This window comes from Periplaneta americana, chromosome 2, assembly GCF_040183065.1.
Source record: "Periplaneta americana isolate PAMFEO1 chromosome 2, P.americana_PAMFEO1_priV1, whole genome shotgun sequence".
In the NCBI taxonomy this organism is placed as follows: Eukaryota; Metazoa; Arthropoda; class Insecta; order Blattodea; family Blattidae; genus Periplaneta; species Periplaneta americana.
This window is the reverse complement of record NC_091118.1, coordinates 166,985,531-167,004,276: the sequence shown is the minus strand read 5'-3', so window position 1 is coordinate 167,004,276 and position 18,746 is coordinate 166,985,531. Positions and strand designations below refer to the sequence as shown.

At 35.5% G+C, this 18,746-nt stretch overlaps 1 protein-coding gene and 1 long non-coding RNA gene across 2 annotated transcripts in view; one reads left to right on the top strand and one right to left on the bottom strand.

The window, feature by feature from the left end:
- The window catches only part of LOC138694784 (uncharacterized), an 85,129-nt gene that overhangs the window by 32,438 nt on the left and 33,945 nt on the right, over positions 1 to 18,746 (top strand). The window lies entirely within an intron of this gene.
- Positions 10,403 to 15,255, bottom strand: LOC138694786 (uncharacterized). The gene is made up of 3 exons (XR_011331014.1): positions 15,180 to 15,255; positions 11,335 to 11,438; positions 10,403 to 10,661 (listed from the first exon to the last, which is right to left on the bottom strand). It is a non-coding gene; the product is annotated as an uncharacterized lncRNA (long non-coding RNA).

Below are 18,746 nucleotides of genomic sequence, written 5' to 3'. Positions count from 1 at the left end.
AACAAGCGAAACAAATTATACCAGTTGTATTGTACGTTCATGCTGATACCAAGATGAACTTCTCATGCGTGGATGCATGACTAGTAATTTTATCTTAAGATCGTTTCGTATCAACCATGAACGATGCATTAAACACTCTTTCTTTCTCCAGAGATTGGCTTGTACCAAGGACTTTTATTTACATTCTTATACTAATTTTAAAATGACCTTCCTTTTTCATTTTATTACCACTTTAAGTATTATATCTCACTGATCTGTTACCATCCGTCGTCCTTATCGGTCAAGTGTTGTTAACTTTGCCACTAGGTTCGGGGTTCAATCTATCGGAAATGAAGTAGCTCGTAGCTGAAAGGCTTTCGTCGTAGATTCATGGTATACGTAAATTAATTCTGTCCCTGAATGAATAGAGTCCGAGAAAATTTTACTAGCTGTTTTAGTCCAGCTCAAAACTCAATAAAAGAAATAGCACAATGGATCCATATTGGTGTATTGTATGTGTATGGCTTTATCATATTCTCCATTCATCAATCCACGCGTTCACCCTGTAACTAACTCCAGTAACTTTAAGGGTTAGGTACAGCTTACACCAGTACAATTTTTGGAAATATTCAAATTTTTTGTTTCTTCCATTTCTGTATCTTGTACAATAATGAAAATTGGTATGTATAAAACACTGTCCTTCTGCTATATGAAAAAAAAATATTTTTACCATTAAAAAATTATATATATATATATATATATATATATATATATATATATATATATCTTTATATTCTCCCTGTAACATAGTCCTAGTAAGCTTATATTAAATTAATTTTCATCATTTTACTAGCTATCTCAAATATTAAATTAATTATAATTCATTGAATTAAATTAGCTCATAAATTAAGTTACTACTTTACCTTATAGATTTATCTAAATTTAAATAAATGTGTAGTGAAGATTATTGCTGGAGAACCTTTTAAGTGTAGTGAAAATATTTGTAATTTAAATTTATGTATTGTATTGATTAAGGCTGGTTGAGTGGAAGAGAAGGCCTTATGGCCTTAACTCTGCCAGCGAAAATAAAACATTATTATTATTATTATTATTATTATTTTTTTTTTTTTTATTTTTTTTTTTTCAAAATTCAAAATGTTGGCAGTTCACTGTGCAGTGATGAAGCTTTACCCTTATAACTCAAAAACTTGTTAAATTTTTCATGTTCTATCTCTTTTGTTTTATTGCTGAAACTCATGTTTACAACATCACGCTCTTTCAACTACATTCCTTAATAATTTTCTTTTTGTGTAATAGAAAATACTGAATTTGACCATTTTTTTAAATGAATTTATTTTTATCAGACAATCTATCAAAGGTAGAGAAGTGACCTTGCATCATATTGTAGATATGATATGCATAAATACACACGAAAAATTTCATCACAGAATATTGGATAGTTTTTAAATTATGTGAAAAACGCATCATCACTGCACAGTGAACTGATTTTGAAAAAAAAAATGTAAATAACTTTTTAAAACGTAAAAATATTTTTTAACATACAATAGAAGGACAGTATTTTACACATACTAATTTTCATTATTGTACAAGATACAGTAATGGAGGAAAAAAACGTTTAATATTTCCAAAATTTTACTGCTGTAAGCTGTATCTAACCCCTTAAGAGGACTTCTCAGTCTTCTACGGCATCTCGGAATGCGACATTCCAAAAGACCTCATGCCTTGAACAAATATTTTACTATTTACTGTGTATAATATTTAGGGTAGTGAACTAGATTACATTTCCAGTCCTGTATCTCAACACATATTGATGCATTATTTTATGTTTGTGGTTTAGTAAACTATCCGAAGATAGGTTTGAATCTCATAGGTGACATTAATAAGGCATCACTCATGGGACATTTGAGCCAGGAGATAACGGGGTAGGGTGGACTGTTCCTTTCTCCAACCATTGCATACGTCGATGACTAATAATCAGGCCTCGGTCCAGGGTACTAAAACGCAATAAGTTACGAACGCACTGATGAATACATTGTGTAGATCGAGGGGAATGGGAGATGGAGATTGCAGTTAGTCCTTGCCTTAACATGTAAGCATTCAGTCGCAGTAGGGCACAAAATAAATGCTCACGTTCACAGATTTAGTAGATACAGTGCATTTATAGTACAGAAAATAATTTCCTAACATTACACGTTTCAATTTACATTATATTAGCCTATACATGTTTTAACAACGTAAAATAATCATTTTCTGAATGTGAGAAGAGAAGGAAAAATATACAGTACATAAAATACATTTCTTCACAATTCATTGCACCGAATTACAACGCACATTCGCAATGTATCAAGCATCTCCTATTTTCACTTATAAACGGCATTATTAGAATACAGGATCAAAAGCGAATAAGGGGGGGAAGTGGCTTAGATTATGTGATAAAAGAACTCAAAAGATCAAATGGTGTTACAGAGAACATGTGCCGAGAATAGACCCATTCAGATGCAAATATAAGTCAACATGGTGGGACCTAAGAATATTGCGGAGGGTCAGTGTACGTCCAGAAAACAGATGGAATGACGAATTCAAGATATACTAGGTGGCCAATGCAGCAGATTGGAGCGTTAAGATATTATACAGTGGAGAGAATAAATAGACTAGTTAAGTGAAAAAGCAATATGCAGCATTTACATAGTATTGAGATGCGTTTAGTACCCCAGACTGTTCATTTGAGAGGCTTTTTGAGCGGCAATATTTCTTATATTGGTATCTCGCGAGCTTTACCAAATCACAGGAGGTCTTGCCCCATTATCGATTTATGACTTACATGTAATTCTGCTTCTATTCATTCCAAGAATGCGTAGAGTCCATTTTTTTACTTTGTCATTTAACGACGCTGCATCAACTACGAGGTCATTTAGCTTCGATGGAATTGGTGATAGCGAGATGATAGTTGACGAGATGAGGCCGAGGATTCGCCATAAATTACATGACATTTGCCTTACGGTTGGGGAAGACTTCGGAAAAAATCCAACTATAATCAGCCCAGCCCCCGAGCGGAAATCAGAATCGGCAGGCAAGCGCCTTAGTCGACCGAGCTACGCCGGTGGCTCCCAATTTTATTATAATAGTAATTTTGAATTCTTTTCAAAACTTGAGTGATTGAGATCTGATAAAATTTCTTAATCTACAGTAGCATATTTATTTTATAGTCTTGTTATGTGTATTTTGCAGTTTTTCTTAAAAATGTAAATTCTGCTGCCCTTGTTGTGGATTTACGAGTATTTTGTTCTCTTATTGCCTAAATCTAACATTCATGTAAAAATGTAGGTACGTAAGCCAAAGTGTTGTATACTTTCAAACTGTTGTGTTTCTGAATTTTGAATAATTTTAAAATTTTATTGATATTTGTTATATGGAGAAAATTTGTCATTTTTTCTCTTTATATTTTCTTCTTTTTGGTATGAAATTGTACATCCGAGATAGTTAAAAGTGTTTATTTGCTGAATTATGTTATTTTTATTACAATTTTACTTCAAATTGATATTCAAAATTGAAGAAAATGAATATAAAACATTTAAGAAGAAAATATTGTATTTCCTTATTAAGAAGCAGTGAATGTGTTTACATTTCTTCACTCATATTCTGCTCGAACAGTTCTAAGACTGAAAATGAAAACGAAAATAAATTCTTGCACAAATAGACAACAATAATTCTGAGAACAGATCCAAGAATAATCTTTTAAGAAAGAATGTCGGAAAGCTTCCAAAACATCCTCTTTCTGAAAGGAATTCGCTTCCTTATTGCCATGTCTCCAGGGGAAGTATTCTCACGTTCATAATACCAAACCGTTTTCTTTCTTAACACCTACATAAAATATTTTTCTATTGTTCAGTGATTACACTGAGGAAGATCGTGATTACGGCGCTGCTTTATTCCTGGAAATCTTCGTCAGAGCTATCTTCCGCCCTTCACCACTATCACCATTCACTTTCAAGGATTCGGAACTTTCGACCATTCCGTCTTTATCTTGTAAGGGTTTAGGAATCAGTACTAGATATTCACAAGTAACTGGATAATTTACTCATGTGGTTAGCATGGTGTTAAGACTACATTTCTGACAACACATATCGATGAAATACAAGATGACGAACTCTGTCCCAATGAAAAAGTAAATAATTTTTTACAGGGAATCAAACTCGGGTTCGCTAGATTTATAGCTATAAATGTTACAATTTGAATCAACCATATAGGGACGGTAAAATATTGTATAATGCATACATTTTATCTTTCCACGCTCGCATGTGGGCAGTTGGGCTGTGTACTGTCGCCTCCACTATACTTCCAGCAAGTATGGAAAGTTAAAATGTATGCAATGCACATACTAATAAATAAAGAAAGAAATGAATATATATAAAAATTAATAAATAAACAATCAGCCTGGTGTTTCCTCGTATCGCAAAGGTCTTGTTAAATTGTATCAGAGAGGCTTGCATGCGTTAATATTACAGATCCTTGGCTCATCCAAAAAAAAATACAAATTTGAGATATTGAGCATATGGTGAGCTATCTACTGAATTAGCTGTAAGGAAAAACCGCCATAGGCCTATGTTACAGGAGTGGAAATTTTCAGGGGTTTTCATAAAACAACAATAGTCCAAAAACTTTTTTGTAAAAACAGTCATTGTACAGCCAGGACGATGGTAGTATTTACAAATATCCCATTCATATAATTTTGAAACATTTTTGCAACACCTTAAGAAATGGCATTATGAATTTCATACTCGAAAAGTCAACAACACCCATGCCAGATAGTTTTTTGTATTCCTGAAAATTTATGTTTCTGGACTATGGTTGTTTTTTTTTTTTCAAAAAACCCTCCAATTAACTTTAAGTCATAACTAGAAAAGTATTAGAGATAGTTAAACATTTCTTCACCATATTATTGAGAAAAGTCAACTCAACAAAATGAAAGAGAGAAAAATATGCACCTTTAATCTAAGTTCAAACAGACGACACAGTATAATTATTCCCTCTCGATAGCCACCTAACTTCGGTACTAAATAGAAATTAATAATGCTCAACACCCATTTCACTGCACAGAATCGAAAATAGTTGTGAGTTCGTAGCTCTGGGTTTAATAAAGTTGACAGTTTTTCTCACTGCTTCATTAAAAACTGTCTTCAGATCAACTGCCTGAAACTTCGTGATGAATGCTACCATGTACAAATTTAGCAGATTGCGCAGGGTTTTCAAATCACGAATTTAAAGTAAGTTATAGTTAAAATGTAATCCACCCGTTATTCTGAATTTATTCAGTACTAAGCTGTGTGTTTTACTGGATATTATTCAATTAACATTAACGAGGTCTGGTGAAATTGACCAACAATCATTTTATATTCAAAAACACATATTTCCCACTAAAATAATTTTATTTAATGTTTCATTCTTTTAAACTTTAAAATCAGCTATTCATCCACTCATTCATACATTTCTACCCAACAGCAGGTATTTTACTGTAAACCACCGTTCTCCAATCTTTCCTATTTTTCTGCTTTTTTTTTTAAATTGGCTATTTTACGACGCTTTATCACCTGTTGTGGTTATCTAGCGTATGAATGAGATGAAGGTGATAATTCCAGCGAAATGAATCCAAGGACCAGTGCCGAAAGTTATCCAGCATTTGCTCTTAATGGGTTGAGGGAAAACCCCGTAAAAACACAACCAGATAACTTGTCCCAACCAGGATTTGAACCCGGGACCGCTTGTTGCACTATCAATCATGCTAACCGTTATTTCACAGCTGTGGACTATTTTCTGCTTTCCATTTAGTCTCCGTATATGATCCATATAGGCCTATCTTAATGTCGTCTCTCATCTGATAAACAGCTATAATATATGGTGTGTGGATAAGCTTCAGGGCTTCTACCGCGTTGTCTTGGTGTTATTGGCTGACGTTTCGACCGCTGTGTTGTGGCCATCTTCAGAGCAGCTGTTGGATAAGGAAATAGTCTACCAGTACTTATATATATAGTAGTCTCGATGGGGGGGAGTACTTGCTGTGATAGGTCGTAGGTTCACCTTCTGGCATCTAATTGGTCCTACGTGGTCCAATCCGGTTGAGGTCTGTATGAAGGGGAGTATTCATAATAAATACTGGCCCTCATAAGGTCCGAAAGAGTGACCTTGATACCGTGCCCGTTGTCCGGATGAAGGGGGGTGGGCGCCACGTACATGTGGAGACCTGGTTTCTCGTTCCTAAGTATAGGTTGTAGGTTCTTCTTCTGGCATCTGGACCACGTAGGACCAATCAGATGCCAGAAGGAGAACCTACGACCTATTACAGCAAGTACTCCCCCCATCGAGACTACTATATATATAAGTACTGGCAGACTATTTCCTTATCCAACAACTGCTCTGAAGTTGGCCACAACACAGCGGTCGAAACGTCAGCCAATAACACCAAGACGAGGCGGTAGAAACCCTGAAGCTTATCCACACACCATGTACACCAGCCGCGGAAGCCTACGCGAACACTTAGCTATAATATATGTTTATATTTTATAATAGCATGCTTTTATTTCACACTTAAAATAACACTCAGCAGTGGCAAATGTAGTACCAGTGGTACGCGTACCATAGATTGAGAACCGCTGATTTAGATATATCCCTATATGTATCATGGTACCTTCCACTTGAACAACTCATCATTACACATTTTCGATAACATCAATTTTGTTTATCAAAAGTTGGCATGAAATATTGAACACAGGTCTCTTCAGATGATACTGCAGCCCAAAGCAACTTTTGTGAGAGCTTCATCTCTCTTTAGAAACCATTTTTCTTTAACATTAGAAAGTATCTCCCACAGTTCCGTCATTTTAAGTGGTCTGTATTGCAGTTCAGGTTTTCATCAGCTTCATGTTACCTTTTGATCCCCAGGTCAGTTATCTGCACAGTTCCTACAGATAAAAAATAAACATCCTTGCTCTTGGTCTTCCGAGTTCAAGACCTCACGTACAATGTTGCGGAATGGGTTTTCGGCTACCGACTTTCACTTCTTAGATTCGTACGAAGGAAACAAGATTGTTAATGTATATTTATGTGCTTGTCTCTGATCCCTCTAACAGCGTCTACGTACACTATCTACCAAAAGGTAATTGGGCACCCAGGATTTTACGTGCTAGATGCCATGATTCGGTGGCTACTATGCAGTGGTGTGCAGACAATAATGTTCACCGGTTGGACTGGCCTGCACAGAGTCCTGATCTCAATCCCATTGAGCACCTTTCAGACGAATTGGACCGGCGGCGATTGAGGTTTCGGGAAATTCGGCCAACTTCCATTGTCCAACTGAGTGCCATATTGCAAGAGGAATGGCGACGCATTCCAGTGGATATCCTACACAAACTAGTGGAGAACATTCCTGACGGGGTGGCTGCTGTTATAGCAACAAGAGGTGGTATCACGAGGTTCTAAAGGGGCAAAAAAAAAAGAGCCCAATTACTTTTTGGTAGATAGTGTATAATCAGATGTGACAGAACTTTCTGCAAATATTACTAAAGGCTACGTAACGCAGCCAATTTCGATCCTTTATTTCCAAAATGGGGGACAAAAATATTTAGTCAATCAAGAGCTGAAAAATTGTAGGCGTTAATTTTTTAATGGTTTGCCCGAATCTTTCAGTCTTCCGTTTCCTATAGTAATTACTATATTATTATTATTATTATTATTATTATTATTATTATTATTATTTAATCCGCCATGGTTGATCAGTAACAGCACGCTTTCTGACTATGCGGTCCGGTGTGTTTAATGAAGAAATAGCTCATCTTCATACAGCGGGATTGTGTTCCTTTTGTCTTGCTTATTGCCCTATGCTGTATCGACGATTGTCCTATGAACCTATGTCGTGTTTATCCCACGTCCAGGGATGTGTGCGTTGTGTAGTTTGCTAATGTTGATTGAGATTGTATAATTACTGTACCTCTACATTGACTGTGTCGGTATAAGAGACAAATACTAGGCCTATAGGAAGTAAGAAATAATTTATTATTATTATTATTATTATTATTATTATTATTATTATTATTATTATTATTTACGGTCGTATTTTATCAAGGTGTCTACTGAAAATACGAAACAAAAATCTGTTACTTTTCATTACCACAACTTAATAATAATTACTCTTAAACGGATGAAAAACATGAAACACATTTCAGTCATCTTGCTATCTATCATCAAACTTGTTTCTTAAGCTCTGTGATCTTCAGTTAAATTGACTTCAAACTCCTTAGCTTTTTCTTCCAATAACATTCGTTTTTTGTTTTTGCAACTTTCAGCTCCACCTTAGCCAAGATTAAACAAGTGTAGCATAACAACATTATACGTAATTTCGTTACCTATGAGCGTTCAAGTCTTTTAAATTCGTTACTTATCGTTTACCTTCGTTAAAAATTGCTTAAATTAGTTACTTTTTGGTTACTTTCGTTACTGGCAGATATCCTTATATCTTATCTGACGTAACAACAGGATATAATACTCTCCATCTTACGAATTGTTATTCAAGAGGTTTTCGGTGAAATTTCATGTGCTTATGACGACAGACTTCATTTCTAATTAATAAATTAATACATTAAAATAATAATCTAAAACTGAACATTAAAAACTTTATTCTTGTTAATTATGTTATACATATGTAGCACGTATGAGCGAATCAAGAAATGCATATACAGTGTTAATTGGGAGATCGGAGTGAAAAGGACCTTTGGGGAGGCCGAGACGTAGATGGAGGATAATATTAAAATGGATTTGAGGGAGGTGGGATATGATGATAGAGACTGGATTAATCTTGCACAGGATAGGGACAGATGGCGGGCTTATGTGGGGGTGCAATGAACCTGCGGGTTCCTTAAAAGCCATTTGTAAGTAAGTAATATGTTCATAAAACAATTAGCAGTGTTACCAACATAATATTTCAAGTTGCGTAAAGAATATAACTATGCAAACAAAATAAACAACAGTTTATGAGGGTAAAATAAAAAGGTCATTGCTAACCGAACCGCCCTTTAACGCGTAGGCTTGTCTGCGCAGACACAACAGTACTGTAGATTGCCAATAAGATAGACACCATTACCTTTAAGCAATGAAGTGTCAGCACTTTCAAATCCAGTATGACCCAAGAAAAGACTGCGTTGGAGAATACTCCCAACCTTATGAACTATTGACATTACCTGGTGAGGAAACATTCGACAGGACAATGCAAGCAGAATTGTACCGGTTTGCCGTGACCCACTTGATTCGAACCAACAGCTCCAGAGTAGCACAATGCACAAACTTGATTAACTATGGCAAGGCACAAACGACATGGTTCACGATTGTTTAACGATGATTCACCGTCTATTGCCGTTATGTAACGACTAGTGAAGGTAAGGATCATAAAAAGTACGAGAACTTGTACACCAATGTGTCATTAGACAACACGTTGTCTACTCATCACATAAAAAAGGGATAAACACAAACTATTTTACTAAGTAAGCTGACTCTACTTTCTCATTAGCATAATAAAACTGATGTTTCACGTATATAACAGCAGTTATGTCAGCATCGTCGCAGCAGCTGGCACCACTATCACGTTCTAAAGTTGCGCGATTCGTTTGTGTTGTTCATGTTTCAAGTTCTCTCAATTTATTTTGTTTGGTTAATAATTATTCAATATTTGATTTGCCTACATATACAGTGTATACATATATACAAATACAGGGCTTTCATTTCAAAACTTCCCAGTCAAAATAACCAATTATTTAAATTGAATTCAATTTAAACAAAAAACACGACAATTTTGATATTGAGGGGGACGTCTGAAACCAGGTTTAATTGCATTTTAGATTTCCCCAGACACTTTTAAATTTCAAATGGCACCTCTATATTTTTATACTTAAATATGGAAGAGCATTCAATTGTTTACACACCTCATTAATTTGTTTTAGCATCTTTTGTCTTCTATCGTCGCCTGGCAACCTATATTTTTGTTATTATCAGTTAATTGTATGATGAAAACACAGTTTATTTTCTGTAATTTCCTAAATTTAATCAATACGGATGATTCATGTTCTTTCCCGAAGGGTATACACCATTTTGAAATAATTTAATACACAAACACAACTATTATATGAAATTCTCAACAGGTTTTTGTAGCTTTATACTGGGTTGCAAGAAAATAGACCTTATAATTAATGTATTTCTCCATTAGTTAGTGGACCTTTAAAGTTAGAGGATTGTCGGGTTGCAGAAGAGGAATTTAACGGGCCACTAGTTATTGGATCATTAACCAAGCATCTTTGGATTTCACAAATGACGCAATAGGATGTGAATGAATAAAAAGTGAACATCGGCTGCTAAACTGATGTGAGGCATTGCTTTTATTGTTGTCAACATTTTCAATAAATATAGACTAACAAGACAGACTACAGAGCACATAACCTCGTCGTCAGAGAGTGAACTAAAATAAAATTATGCGTTTTGTAATTAGATGCATGATTAATTAGAAAATTGGACTGAAAGACTGCGTAGTTTGGCAACAGAGCATCACAGACTCGCCTACGAATACACACGAACTCAGGTCTGAAGAGAAAGACCCCGTCCCTTTGTCACTGCAGCAGTGTTGTCTAATGGCAGAAAATAACGATACATGCTAATTTTTTATTTAATTTAAAAAAACCGTACATTTTATTGAAAAACTGTAAAGGGATAAATAATTCTTTACCAGTTTTTCTAAGGATAAAAATAAAAATCAGAATCGTACGGATAGTACTTATCGAGTAAAATAATGTTAACATTTAGCAAAAAAATATTTTTTTCTGAGAAAAGTATTCATTTGGGACTAATCTGATATTAACTCTTTCTTTTTTTGTATTCTGTCCAAGGAATAAGTTGTTAAAAATCTGCACTATTATATTACTACCATCCTCTATAGACTTATTCCTATACCATATTTTCGTAATTGTAACCAATCAAAATTCGTTTTGAACGAATGCATTGAAACTCAGAGACATCATTTACAACATATGCTGTAGGTGTCTATCGCAGGTCGAAGTGTTTGAACGTCCGAATAACGTTATATTTCTACATTGACGTTCTTGTTTCTTTCCATTTTTTCTAGTCCTTCATTTTTTGTTTTCTAATATCTCATATTAATTAACAAATTTTAATCAAATATTTACATTGTATATACACACTGACATTATGATTAATTCCAAAACTAAAAGTTTAAAAACAAACTAGGCCTATCTTTATTCCGGTTTTCTACTACTACACGTACATTTTACATTGAAGGCTTACCGTCAATATTTTTCGGCTGGTCTTGAGTCTTCCTTGCTCGCAAACATTCACGCCTACATTCCATTTGCTGACTGAGTGATGTTGAAATGGAGCCATTACGCCACCTACAGTATAACAGAAAAGTCGAACAACTTTAGTGGAGATTCACATACACATTTCTGTATAATTATGTAATGATGAAACTGTTATTTCCAAGAAAAGGTCACTGTCTTCCCTCCCTCCTATCAACTTATTCTTTAGTCATGTCACTCCACTACCTATCTAGATGGAGGGAAAGTGACCTTTTCTTGGAAGTTACCAAATGAAATATTCACTGAAAATAGATTAGGTTGTTGTTGTTTAGTCAACTGTCCACAGACAGGTCTGGGCCCCACAAGTGACACCAATAAAGCCTTACTTATGAGGCAACTAGGCCAGGAGATAATGGAGTAGGGTGGCCAGTTTCTTTTCACCTCCACTGCCTACATCGCCAATTAGCTACATATTACACTATTCAGACTTCAGATGTACGAGTATACGAACAATTGTTCTTTTTCTGACACATATCGTCAAAGGAGATGTACTGCCTGATAATAGATGTAAGCTACATATGAGCCAGTACCTCAGTCAGAGGTAATAGATTAGGTTATATTGTATTATATTATATTATATTATATTATATTATATTATATTAAAGCAGGTCTGGACACTAATAACTCAATTGAGGTATTGCAGATTTCCCCTTAACTCCCCACTCCACCTTCCCCAGCCGAGACTAGTACAGTACGATTATTTAGTCCTGACAGTCGCCGGCGATCTGCGCCTGGGTCAGGCGAGTCTATTTAGTTACCCCAAGGGGTGTTTGGGTTATCTACCCGCTTGCCTTCGGAACAATCGTATGTCATGCATGCGGTAGAGCGGTATGTTTCCAATACAATTAAGCTATACTGCATTCCTTTACCGACCGCTCGCCCTTATCTCTACTCCGGAACTCCTCCCCACTCGTCGAGCTGGTTGGCGAGTTGGTATAGCGCTGGCCTTCTACGCCCAAAGTTGCGGGTTCGATCCCGAGCCAGGTTGACGGCATTTAAGTGTGCTTAAATGCGACAGGCTCATGTCAGTAGATTTACTGGCATGTAAGAGAACTCCTGCGGGACAAAATTCCGGCACATCCGGCGACGCTGATATAACCTCTGCAGTTGCGAGCGTCGTTAAATAAAACATAACAACCTCCCCACTCCTCCTATTACTTCCCCTCTTTCGCGTCGCTGAACTGTAATGGGTAAATAATCGGTTTCTACATAGGAAAGTAAATATAACTCAGTGACGGATTGTGTAAGTCTTTTACGAACTTTCGGCTTGTCGCTGGTCGCCTGAAATCCATCACTGATGCACAGTGCCTATTGCGTGTTTGTTTATAAGGCAGTGTAAGCGAAAAGGACATGGAGGGAGGTTTCTGAATTCCGTTTCACTCCCCCCATGTGCTCAGGGCTGCATTTGAGCTTAACTGAACCTTTACTAGGAATAATCTCATATTTCTGTATCATTTTAATCTTAAACGGGTAACCAACATGCAATAAAAGTGTTCCCTAAACATGATGTTTCTTGTTTCTATTATTGCGCTGCTACACCAAAATAATTAATTCTGTGCTATAAAATCTGTAATGTCTTATTTACCAAAAAAAAAAAAATAACTGCATAATTCGACAATATTTAGGACTAAACTAGCGCTGAGTTAGTTCCTCGTACTCCGCTTATACACCTTCAAGCGTTCAGAGATATTTTCTCAGTCATACCAACATAACTTTGATGACATTACTAAAGTTTCGCGCTATGCCTTACATATACGAATCTGTGAGAGGTTATACGCTGGGAAAAGGCTGATGACTTTTTGTTTTGTGATGTTGCTAGTCCTGGTCCTGGTTAAACTAGCGCTGAGGTAGTTTCCTTGATACCCGCTTAAACACCTCGCATATAAAAAACTGTGATAGGTTAGATTTGGTTAGTTTAGGCTTTTGTTCTGCCTTGCATATACGATTAACTGCATCTCCACAAAAAAAAACCCTTATAAATTCCGAAATCGCCAGAACTACGTCATCGCTAGTTTCATTCTGATTTGTAATAAGGTAATGTAATGGCGGATTTTTACTACCGAAATCACCGGAACTAACTTTGTGCTAGTTTCACCATGTTTAGTTTCATATGACAAGTTTAAAGAAAGAACAAGATGATGTTTATAATGTCGCATTACTGGCTGTACATAATGTGTTACGAAATACATATAAAATTATAAAATAGCATTAATAATCAAACTGAAATCAATTTAACCATATTTATGTAACTTCAACTAAAGTAAACTTGTGAATATGTAATAGAGGATAATAAATCTCATCTCCAATACGTCATCACAATAACCGACTTCTTCGTTCTTCCTTTTTGTTACAAGGAAATCAATTGAAAGATGGGATAACTTTCATTTCAGTGTCTTGGAAGTACTAAAATTTGTTAGCGTTCAATTTAAAAGAGGACCCAACATAGCAGACGTTTGAAATGGGCAGGGCATGTAGCATGTATGGGCGAATCCAGAAATGCATATAGAGTGTTAGTTGGGAGACCGGAGGGAAAAAGACCTTTGGGAGGCCGAGACGTAGATGGGAGGATAATATTAAAATGGATTTGAGGGAGGTGGGATATGATGATAGAGACTGGATTAATCTTGCACAGGATAGGGACCGATGGCGGGCTTATGTGAGGGCGGCAATGAACCTTCGGGTTCCTTAAAAGCCATTTGTAAGTAAGTAAGAGGACCCAACATAGATGCTACAGTGTAAGTAATAATTATACTGGAAATTATGTAGCTTCGTTTCAATTCTCCACACAATAAAATTGTTGCTTTCTTACTAATTATAACGTAGGAATACAATAATAATAATAATAATAATAATAATAATAATAATAATAATAATAATAATAATAATAATAATGTTTTATTTTCGCTGGCAGAGTTAAGGCCATAAGGCCTTCTCTTCCACTCAACCAGCCTTAATCAATACAATACATATTTAAATTACGAATATTTACACTACACTTAAAATGTTCTCCAGCAATATTCTTCAGTTAAGTTTTAACGACTAGTAGACTACATATTTATTTAAGTTTAGATAAACCTATAAGATAAAGTAGTAACTTAATTTATGAGCAAATCCAATTCAATCAATTATAATTAATTTGAGATTTGAGATAGCTAGTAAAATGATGAAAATTAATTTAATATACGCTTACTAGAACTACGTTACAGGGAGAAAATATATATATATATATATATATATATATATATTTCTATAATGAGAATATTAATGTAATTGCCATTAGAGGTTTTGTAAATCTATTTAGAGAAATTAATGATAATAAGAATGGACAGATGTTAGTTTCATTATATGTAATAAATATTAATCAGAAATTAATTCGTTAAGTAAGAATTTATGTAATTTTGACCTAAATGAAGTTATTGTCCAACAACCCCTTACATCACTCGGTAGCGAGTTCCAATTTCGAGCAACTGAAACTGTATACGATGAAGAATATAAAGATGTCTTGTGGTAGGGTATAATGAATAAATAGTTATGATAAGATCTTGTACTTAGCTGAAGATATGCGGATACAATATATTATTACTAGGTACTAGAAAGAAAATATACACAACTTATGACATACTCTTCAATATGTTGTTCTCTTTTAAACTGAACGCATATGATTAGTATATTTACATTACTTATATTAATGGAACTTTATTATCTAAATTAATATAAATATGGATCATGAGAATTCTTACTCGTTAAGATATACCTTTGAATTTCATAGCTCACCTGTCCCTTAGGTTTGCAAGGAGTTTTACTCGGTTCTAGATCGCAAGGAGACAGCTGCATGCCTGTCCAAGGTCTGATGCTCAACTGTTCTATCAGCTACAGTATATAAAGCATACGGACAAGATTTTTTGTTTCGATGTCCGTAGAGCACGTTAGGGCTGTCCAAATGAAAATGAAGCGAATGCACTTAATGAATTCGTATCAAATGAAGGACTGCTTAATATTTACAGAAGACCATGAACATAAATATACATACAACTGAATGTAATTTCTTTTCTTTATTTCTTTCTTATTCTGCTTGACCTCCACCGGGTAGGATAGGGAGATTCATTTATTGGCATTGATATTTATTTGTCAGCCAACTTTACAATTCATAGTTATGGTGGACCTTTACATTTCTGCTTTTCGATTCACCATCCCTTTAATACATACCACTATATTCATTTGCCAAGTATTTGCTATTTACTTCCTAGTCTTTTGTTTTAACTGAATTGCTATATATCTTTCCCTACCTATCCTCTTCTATTCTCTCTCATACCTAGATTGTTTTCCTTCTATTTCGTCTATCATCTGATATCTTATTCTGCTCCGAACTTTTCTCCCGTTCACCATTCCTTTCAGTGCAGCCTTCAGAAAGCAGTTTCTTCTCGACCAGTGAACCAACTAATTCCTTTTTCTCTTCCAGATCAGTTTCAGCATCATTCTTTCTTCACCCACTCTTTCCAACACATCTTTATTTCTTATTCTGTCTGTCCATTTCACTCTCCATTCTTCTTCATATCCACATTTCTAATGCTTTCTCTTCACTGCGTCTTAATGTCCATGTTTCTGCTCCCATACAATGTCACACTCCACACAAAGCACTTCACTAGTCTCTTTCTTAGTTCTTTTTCCCAGAGGTCAGTAGAAGATGCTCCTTTTTCTATTAAAAGCTTTCTTTGCCATTGCTATCCTCCGTTTAACTTAACACGTTAAAATACATTCATTAACAGGCATTCTAGGCACGCTGTACATGCCAGTAATTTTAGTACTACATAATCTTTATTTGTAAATACTATGGAAAGGAATTTTTTATTAATGATTTATTAAATACGCAACTTTACAACTTCAATATCTATAAATCCGAAGATGATTAAAACAAGATTAAACTAGTCATTTATTAAGGTACAGGTTTCAATATTAAACCAAGAAAGTTAAAACGTTGTTCATTTAACAAATTTAACCATTGCTGATACAAGCGTTAAAAGTGTGTAAAAGAGATGTATAGAGTTTTTATTATATTTCTGAAGATGGATAATGAAATAAAAGAAGCATAGATGTGATCTAGCGGTAGCACTGCAGCTACTGTTGGGCGTGGATTCGCAACTCACTTGGACTGATAATGTAGTTGTATCTCGTTAATGTGAGTCAGCCATCTCTATTCTGCCCATGTTAAAACGATCAAATACCTATAATATAAAACCCATTATTTTATCAACTAATGATCACATCCATTTGAAATGTTTATAGTTTACTACTTATACCACCACTATCCACCTTATCCACACTATCCACTATTTTATATTTTTATGTCAAAAGAGCTTTGAATTATTTAAAATATACTTACTTACTTACTTACAAATTGCTTTTAAGGAACCCGCAGGTTCATTACCGCCCTCAAATAAGACCGCCATCGGTCCCTATCCTGTGCAAGATTAATCCATCTCTATCCTCATATCCCACCTCCCTCAAATCCATTTTAATATTCTCCTCCCATCTACGTCTCGGCTTCCCCAAAGGTATTTTTCCCCTCTGGTCTCCCAACTAACACTTTATAAGTATTTATAGATTTGCCCATACGTGCTACATGCCCTGCCCATCTCAAAAGTCTGGCTTTAATGTTCCTAATTATCTCAAGTGAGGAATGCAATGCATTGTGTAACTTTCTCCATTCTCCTGTAACTTCATCCCTCTTAGCCCCAAATATTTTCCTAAGAACCTTATTCTCAAACACCCTTATTCTCTGTTCCTCTCTCAAATTGAGAATCCAAGTTTCACAACCGGTAATATAAATTAAAATATACAGTGACTCAAAATGAAACTCATACGCCATCGTAACAAGTAGTTATTTTACGAATAGATATGTAGGCATTGACATATTTCCACATCTTATAAGCAGAATAAAATCAGCGTACATTGTATTATTATGTCGCCATTGGTCACTTATCTTATTCCTAAATTTACACAGATATCACAGATTTTATAGTTCGATGTTGATAAATCTCGTCAAAATATAACTCATACAGCTCTGTATTCATAGTTTTGTGGGAGAAATTGTGTCCGTTTATGTTGCATATGCCCTGAACGAAGAATACTTAGTTTGTGCTAAGGAGCTGCAGAGTACAGACGCGTACAGTACGATTATTTAGTCCTGACAGTCGCCGGCAATCTGCGCCTGGGTCAGGCGAGTCCATTAAGTTACGCCAAGGGATGTTCAGGTTGGTCTGTTGCCTGCAGTCAAAGGGATCGGATGTCACGCATGCAGTATAGCGTTGTGTTTCTAATACAGTTAAGCTGTACTGCATTCCTTTACCGACCGCTCGCCCTTATCTCTACTCCGGAACTCTCCCCATTTCTCCTACTACTTCCCCTCTTTTGCGTCGCTGAGCTGTTAGGACTAAATAATTGGTCTGTACAGTCGAGTCGTCATGGGTGGTCAAAGAGGTCAGTCTTCGAGAACAGAAAGAGAACTGATGATTTTTCATTACAAAAAGGGAAAATCTCTCCGAAAAACAGCTAAGATTGTGAATAAGAGTCATGTAACTGTACACTGTGTTATCAATAGATACAAAAATACACACAGCATTGAAAATAAAGCAAAAATAAGCGGAAAAAAATTTTCAACCCAAGGAAGGAAGACGAGTACAGAAAATCCAATGATTAGTACTCCAAAACTTGCTGTGATGACTGAGGAACATACAAACAAGGAAGCTCATCCTGAAACTATTCAAACATGTAAAAATATTCTGCGGGTTCTCATTTGACATTAAAAATCTCTATAGCGCTGGCCTTCTACGCCCAAGGTTGCGGGTTCGATCCCGGGCCAGGTCGATGGCATTTAAGTGTGCTTAAATGCGACAGGCTCATGTCAGTAGATTTACTGGCATGTAAAAGAACTCCTGCGGGACAAAATTCCGGCACATCCGGCGACGCTGATATAACCTCTGCAGTTGCGAGCGTCGTTAAATAAAACATAACATTTTTAAAAATCTCTTCCTACTACCAGCAATATATGATACCGATATCACATCACGTACCGATTACACATCTTTCCTCGTTTCTTTCCATCTTCCTGCGTTTTATCCCTTCTGCTTTGTTCGCGTAATGCATATTTTGTTACATGTAGATACTTTCCCTCACATCCCTGTGATTGGTATTGCAGATGTGGTTACATACATTCATATAATCAGATTACAGTTTATGTTGTTGATAACTCAGCATATGCGACATATGAATGTTACGAAAGTGCATGAAGTAAATCAAACTTAACATTGTCACATCACAATTCGGTTAGACAGTAACTTATAG